General features: G+C 45.3%; 1 non-coding gene across 1 annotated transcript; it reads right to left on the minus strand.

The window, feature by feature from the left end:
* Positions 1 to 7,461: 7,461 nt before the first annotated feature.
* Positions 7,462 to 7,598, minus strand: LOC119933665. Its single transcript, XR_005452589.1, has one exon. It is a non-coding gene; the product is annotated as a small nucleolar RNA SNORA7 (small nucleolar RNA).
* Between the last annotated feature and the right edge of the window lie 200 nt (positions 7,599 to 7,798).

The raw sequence follows: 7,798 nt of genomic DNA on the forward strand, positions 1-7,798 counted from the left end.
CCTACGGGATAGAGAATGAGCCTGGCAGTCAGAAGGGCCTGGGTTCTAATCCCGGCTCCACTACTTCACTGCTGCATGACCTTGGGCAAGTCCCTTCACTTCTCTGGGCCTCAGTTACCTCATCTTTAAAAAGGGGATTAAGACTGGTAGCCCCATGTTGGACAGGGACAGTGTCCAACCCGATTTGTTTGTATCTACCCCTTTACTTAGCTCAGTGCCTGGCACGTAGTAAGCACTTAACAAATACCCCAATTATTATTAGTATTATAGCTCAACCATAACATCCATTTCATTTTATAATCTAATTCACTGACAAGATTGAAATGTTTTTACTAATGACATGTGCATGAAAAACCAATTCCTGTGACTTCAAAAATAAGTCAGACTCTAAAGACAATGAGGGCAGAGATTGTGCCTTAGGGTCTGATTTCCCCAATGCTAAAGTGTTTTGAAAATAGCAAATACTACTGATTGATCGCATGATAATTGTTCAACCTATAGACATTAAATATATAGTTCAAATAAATTGGAGGTGTGCATCCTCTTATGCCCCATCCTTTTCTATCATCATATTCCCTTTATGGTAGAGCTTTGATCTATAAACATGATAGAAGGAGGGATGATGTAAAATCCCATAACTGACTTGGGTTTTAATAATACTGGTACAAATTTATCTGTGCACCTTCGCATAATGATGACCGATTGCATTTTATTTATCCCTTTTGGTTCCAAAAAAGACCAGAACTTCTCACTCAGTCTGTAGAAATATAGTCTCCATACTTCAATCCCTAAACTGTCAACAGAGCTCTATCGATGCAGTCCTCTCTGAGAAATAACTGTGAAAACTATAAAACCTTCTTTCAGTGAACAAATTTCTATGTTTAGCTACCAAACAACAGTATCATACTCCACTCACTTCACCCCTCTAATGCCAAGCTATTCACTGTACCTCGATTTCACCTATCTCCCCGCCAGCTCCTTGCCATGTCCTACCTCTGGCCTAGAACTCTCTCCTTCTTCATATCCTTACCTTCCAAACCTTACTGAAAGTTCATCTTCTCCAAGCGGCCTTCTCTGAATAAACCCTCATTTTCTTTTCTCCCTCACCCTTCTAGGTCACTCTTGCACTAGGATTTGCACCCTTTATTCTATCTGTCTCCCCATCTAGACTGTAAACTCACTGTGGGCAGGGAAAGTGACTACCAACTCTGTTACAATGTACTCTACCAAGCACTTAGTAATAATAATAATAATAATGATGGCATTTATTAAGCGCTTATTATGTGCAAAGCACTGAGGAGGTTACAAGGTGATCAGGTTGTCCCACTGGGGACTCACAGTCTTAATCCCCATTTTACAGATGAGATAACTGAGGCACAGAGAAGTTAAGTGACTTGCCCAAAGTCACACAGCTGGCAATTGACGGAGCCAGGATTTGAACCCATGACCTCTGACTACAAAGCCCATGCTCTTTCCACTGAGCCACGCTGCTTCTCTACATCCTTCACAGTTCTCTGCATCCAGTAAGTGCTCAATAAATGATTGACTGTCCCTTTCATTTAACGGAAATAGCAAATATAACAAATCTGCTGTTTCGTCTGATCCTGCAAATTGGTGTCTGTTCTTTAATGCTCAAATTTGTACAGCTCACAAGTTATGTAACAATTGAAAATTTTAAGTCCGTGGAGCAATAAACTACTCCAAACAATGGATGGATGTGGTTCTAATGAAGTCAATTACATCTGTATCAAGGGAAGACACATACCCCTAGATATAAATTCAAATCAAAGTAATATGATTGTAAGAAATACCCTTCCCAATTAAGTGCTTAAAGTAGGTCGGGAAGCCTCAGGATAGCATAAGGACACTAGAGAATTCTGAACAAGTGTCCAAAGAGAATGAATTAAAAATAATAATAGTAATACTTATGGTATTTGTTAAGGTATTACTATGTTGCAAGCATTGTACTAAGCACTGTGACATGCAAGATAATCAAATCAGACACTGTCCCTGTCTCACATGGAGCTCATAGTGCAAGAGGTAGAACAGGTGATGAATGGCAATTTTACAGATTCATTCATTCACTCAATTGTATTTATTGAGCGCTTACTGTGTGCAGAGCACTGTACTAAGCACTTGGGAAGTACAAGTTGGCAACATATAGAGACGGTCCCTACCCAACAGTGGGCTCACAGTCTAGAAGGGGGAGACAGAGAACAAAACAAAACATATGAACAAAATAAAATAAATAGAATAAATATGTACAAATAAAATAAATAGAGTAATAAATATGTACAAACATATATACATATATGCATATATACAGGTGCTGTGGGGAGGGGAAGGAGGTAAGGTGGGGAGGATGGAGAGGGGAACAGGGGGAGAGGAAGGAGGGGGCTCAGTCTGGGAAGGCCTCCTGGAGGAGGTGAGCTCTCAGGAGGGCCTTGAAGGGAGGAAGAGAGCTAGCTTGGTGGATGTGGGGAGGGAGGGCATTCCAGGCCAGGGGGAGGATGTGGGCCGGGGGTCAACGGTGGGACAGGCAAGAACAAGGCACAGTGAGGAGGTTAGCGGCAGAAGAGTGGAGGATGCGGGCTGGGCTGGAGAAGGAGAGAAGGGAGGTGAGGTAGGAGGGGGCACGCGAGGTGATGGACAGCCTTGAAGCCCAGGGTGAGGAGTTTCTGCCTGATGCGCAGATTGATTGGTAGCCACTGGAGATTTTTGAGGAGGGGAGTAACATGCCCAAAGCGTTTCTGGACAAAAACAATCCAGCCAGTGGCCTGAAGTATGGATTGAAGTTGGGAGAGACAAGAGGGTGGGAGATCGGAGAGGAGGCTGATACAGTAGTCCAGACAGCATAGGATGAGAGCTTGAACGAGCAGGGTAGCGGTTTGTATGGAGAGGAAAGGGCGGATCTTGGCAATGTTGCAGAGCTGAGACCGGCAGGTTTTAGTGATGGCTTGGATGTGAGGGGTGAACGAGAGAGCGGAGTTGAGGATGACACCAAGGTTGTGGGCCTGTGAGACGGGAAGGATGGTAGTGCCGTCAACAGTGATGGGAAAGTCAGGGAGAGGGCAGGGTTTGGGAGGGAAGACGAGGAGTTCAGTCTTGGACATGTTGAGTTTTAGGTGGCGGGCAGACATTCAGATGGAGATGTCCTGAAGGCAGGAGGAGATGCGAGCCTGGAGGGAGGGAGAGAGAGCAGGGGCAGAGATGCAGTAAGCTGAAACACAGTGAAGTTAAGTGATTTGTCCATGTTCACACAGCACACAGCACAAAAGTGACACAGCCAGGATTAGAACCAAGGTCCTCTTACTCCCAGCCCCATGATCCTTCCACTAGGTGACACTGCCTTTCTCAGATGTTGAGTTTTATTTTCCAGCCTCTGATCACCCCTACGATCTATTTCCTCAGCTCCAAACTCACACAGCTAAGCATTATTGGTGAAAGCCACACAGGAGAGTTTGCTATAACTCCCTTGTTCTACTTTTTCCCTTCCATCTTTTTTAATGATATTTATTAAGCACGTGTTATGTGCCAGACACTGTACTAAGCACTGAAGGAGATGCAAAATCATCAGTTTGGACACCATCCATGTCCCCCATGGGGCTCACATAGTCTTAATCCCCATTTTACAGAAGCAGCTTGGCTTAGTGGAAAGAGCCCGGGTTTGGGAGTCAGAGGACCTGGGTTCTAATCCCAGCTCCATCACTTGTCTGTTGTGTGACCCTGGGTAAATCACTTCACTTCTTTGTGCCTCAGTTTCCTCACCTGTAAAATGGGGACTGAGACTGTGAACCCAAAGTGGGACAACCTGATTATCCTGTTTCTACCCCAGCCCTTAGAACAGTGCTTGGCATGTAGTAAGCACCTAAAAAAGATGCCATCATTATCATTATTATTTTACAGATGAGGCACAGACAATAATAATAATAATAAGGGCATTTGTTAAGCGCTTACTATGTGCAAAGCACTGTTCTAAGCACTGTGGGGTATACATGGTAATCAGGTTATCCCACAAGGGACTCATAGTCTTAATCCCCATTTTACAGATGTGGGAACTGAGGCACAGAGAAGTGAAGTGACTTGCCCAAAGTCACACAGCTGACAAGTGGCAGAGCTGGAATTTGAACCCATGACCTTTGACTCCAAAGCCCATGCTCTTTCCACTGAGCCACGCTGCTTCTCCAAAAGTTAAGCGACTTGCCCAAGGTCACAAAGCATTTATGTGGTGGAGTCAGGATTAGAACCCAGGTCCTTCTAGCTCCCAGAGCAGTCTTTCCATTAGTCTATGTTGCTTCCCCACTGGCTCCATACCACTACTTTGCCTCCCCCACTGTGAACGTGTAATATAATGACGGCATTTGGCAAGCTTATGGCATTTGGTAAGCGCTTACTATGTGCAAAGCACTGTTCTAAGCACTGGGGGGGATAGAAGGTGATTAGGTTGTCCCATGAGGGGCTCACAGTCTTAATCCCCATTTTACAGACGAGGTAACTGAGGCTCAGAGAAGTTAAGCGACTTGCCCAAGGTCACACAGCAGACAAGCGGCGAAGCCGGGATTAGAATCCATAACCTCTGACTCCCAAGCCTGTGGTCTTTCCACTGAGCCACGCTGAATGTATGTACAGGCTCCACCAACTATCTCCGATCGCTAGCCCCCCTAAAGCCCATACTCTTTCCACTTCTGCCTGTGGTCAACCCTGATGACCCGTTTACATGTCTACATGTTTTATTCTGTTGTCTGTCTCCCCCTTCTAGACTGTGAGCCCATTGTTGGGTAGGGACCGTCTCTATATGTTACCAACTTGTACTTCCCAAGCACTTAGTCGAGTGCTCTGCACACAGTAAGCACTCAATAAATACGATTGAATGAATGAATGAATGAGCCCGTTGTTGGGTAGGGACTATCTCTATATGTTGCCGACTTGTACTTCCCAAGCTCTTAGTACAGTGTTCTGCATTCATTCATTCATTCATTCAATCATATTTATCGAGCATTTACTGTGTGCAGAGCACTGTACTAAGCGCTTGGGAAGTACAAGTTGGCAACATATAGAGACGGTCCCTACCCGACAACGGGCTCACAGTCTAGAAGGGGGAGACAGACAGCAAAAGAAAACATGTGGACAGGTGTCATCAGAATAAATAGAAATAAAGCTAGATGTACATCATTATTAAAATAGAATAGTAAATATGTACAAGTAAAATAAATACAGTAATAAATCTGTACAAACATATAAACAGGTGCTGTGGGGAGGGGAAGGAGGTAGGGTGGGGGGATGGGCAGGAAGAGAGGAAAAAGGGGGCTCAGTCCGGGAAGGCCTCCTGGAGGAGGTGAACACACTGTACTGCACACAGTAAGCGATCAATAAATACGATTGAATGAATGAATGATGACCTCACTAAGTGTTACTGGCTGGACGTTGACCATTAGTAAGTAAGTCAGTCAGTCAGTCAATCGTATTTTCTAGAAGGCGATGTCCCCAGGGGCCATTATTAACTCCTCAACTCTAACTAACTCATACAGTTTCCCCCTCCCCAGCTGACTCTCAAGAGCAGGCCTCCCTCCAAGCCCAAAATGTGTGCCTCCTTTGCTATGGACATAATAATTTGTCTTATGCCATCAAGTTGTCTTCAACCCATAGTGACGTCATGAACACATTCATTCATTCAATCGCATTTCTTGAGCGCTTACTGTGTACAGAGCACTGTACTAAGCACTTGGGAAGTACAAATCGGCAATATATAGAGATGGTCCCTACCCAACAACTGGCTCACAGTATAGGAGGTGGAGACAGACAACAAAACAAAACAAGTAGATAGGTGTCAATAATAATAATAATAATGATGATGATGGTATTTGTTAAGCACTTACTATGTGCCAGGCACTGTTCTAAGTGCTGGGGTAGATATAAGGTAATCAGATTGTCCCATGTGGGGCTCACAGTCTTAATCCCCATTTTACAGATGAAGGAACTGAGGCCCAGAGAAGTTAAGTGACTTGTCCAAGGTCACACAGCAGAGAAGTGGCAGAGCAGGGACCCAGGACCTCTGACTCCCAAGCCTGTGCTCTTCCCACTAAGCCATGCTGCTTCCCAGCATCAATACCATAAGAATAAATAGAATTATAGCTATATGCACATCATTAATAAAATAGAGTAATAAATATGTAAAAATATACACAAGTGCTGTGGGAAGGGGAAGGGAATAGGGCAGAGGGAGAGAAGGGGTAATGGGGAGGGGAGAAGGAAGAGAGGAAAAAAGCGGGGACTCAGTCTGGGAAGGCCTCCTGGAGGAGGTGAACTCTCAGTAGGGCTTTGAAGGGAGGAAAAGAGCTAGTTTGGTGGATGTGTGGAGGGAGGGCATTCCAGGCCAGAGGTAGGATGTGGGCCGGGGGTCGACGGCGGGACAGGTGAGAATGAGGCACGGTGAGGAGGTTAGCGGCACCAGAGGAGTGGAGTGTGCAGGCTGGGCTGTAGAAGGAGAGAAGGGATGTGAAATAGCAGGGGGTGAGGTGATGGAGAGCTTTGAAACCAAGAGTGAGGAGTTTTTACTTCATGCGAAGGTTGACAGGCAGCCACTGAAGATTTTTGAGGAGGGGAGTGACAAGCCCAGAGCGTTTCTGCGCAAAAATAATCCGGGCAGCAGAATGAAGTATAGACTGAAGTGAGGAGAGACAGGAGGATGGGAGATCAGAAAGGAAGCTGAGGCAGTAATCCAGTTGGGATAGGAGGAGAGATTGAACCAGCAAGGTAGCAGTTTGGATGGAGAGGAAAGGGAGGATCTTGGTGATGTTGTGGAGGTGAGACTGGAGGTTTTGGTGACAGATTGGATGTGTGGGATGAATGAGAGAGCAGAGTCAAGGATGACACCAAGGTTGTGGGCTTGTGAGACGGGAAGGATGGTAGTGCCATCAACAGTGATGGGAAAGTCAGGGAGAGGGCAGGGTTTGGGAGGGAAGATGAGGAGCTCAGTCTTGGAAATCTTGAGTTTTAGATGGCGGGCAGACATCCAGATGGAGATGTCCTGAAGGCAGGAGGAGACACAAGCCTGGAGAGAGGGAGAGAGAATAGGGGTGGAGATGTACATTTGGGTGTCATCAGCATTGAGATGATTGTTAAAGCCATGCCCATTGTTAGGTAGGGACCGTCTCTATATTTGGCCAATTTGTACTTCCCAAGCGCTTAGTATAATGTTGGCACACAGTAAATGCTCAATAAATATGATTGGATGAGTGAATGAAGAGAGTGAGTATAGATGGAGAATGGAAGGGGACCAAGAACTGACACATCTCTCCCAGAACCCCACACCTCCATCTGCAATCGTTCTGGTAGTGGATTCACAGAGTTTTCTTGATGAAAACACAGAAGTGGCTTACCATTGTCTCCTTCCCTGCAGTAAACCTGAGTTTTTGCCTCGACTCTCTCCCATGCCGCTGCTGCCCAGCATAGGAGAGTTTTGACTTGAGCAGATTGCCTTCCACTCGCTAGCTACTGGCCAAGCTAGGAATGGAATGGATATGCCTCTGCTTGACTCTCCCTCCTGTAGTCAAGACTGGAAGAGGACTGAAACTCTCCAGGTAAGACCCTGAGAGGGGGGACATGATAATAATAATTATTATTATTATGGTATTTGTTAAGCGTGTACTATGTGCCAAGCCCTGTTCTAAGCACTGGGGTAGATCCAGCGCTTAGAACAGTGCTTTGCACATAGTAAGCGCTTAACAAATACAATCATTATTATAAAGGGTTATTGTTTGAATAAAGATCTTGTAATAATAATAATGGCATTTATTAA

This window comes from Tachyglossus aculeatus, chromosome 1 (assembly GCF_015852505.1).
Source record: "Tachyglossus aculeatus isolate mTacAcu1 chromosome 1, mTacAcu1.pri, whole genome shotgun sequence".
Taxonomy (NCBI): Eukaryota; Metazoa; Chordata; class Mammalia; order Monotremata; family Tachyglossidae; genus Tachyglossus; species Tachyglossus aculeatus.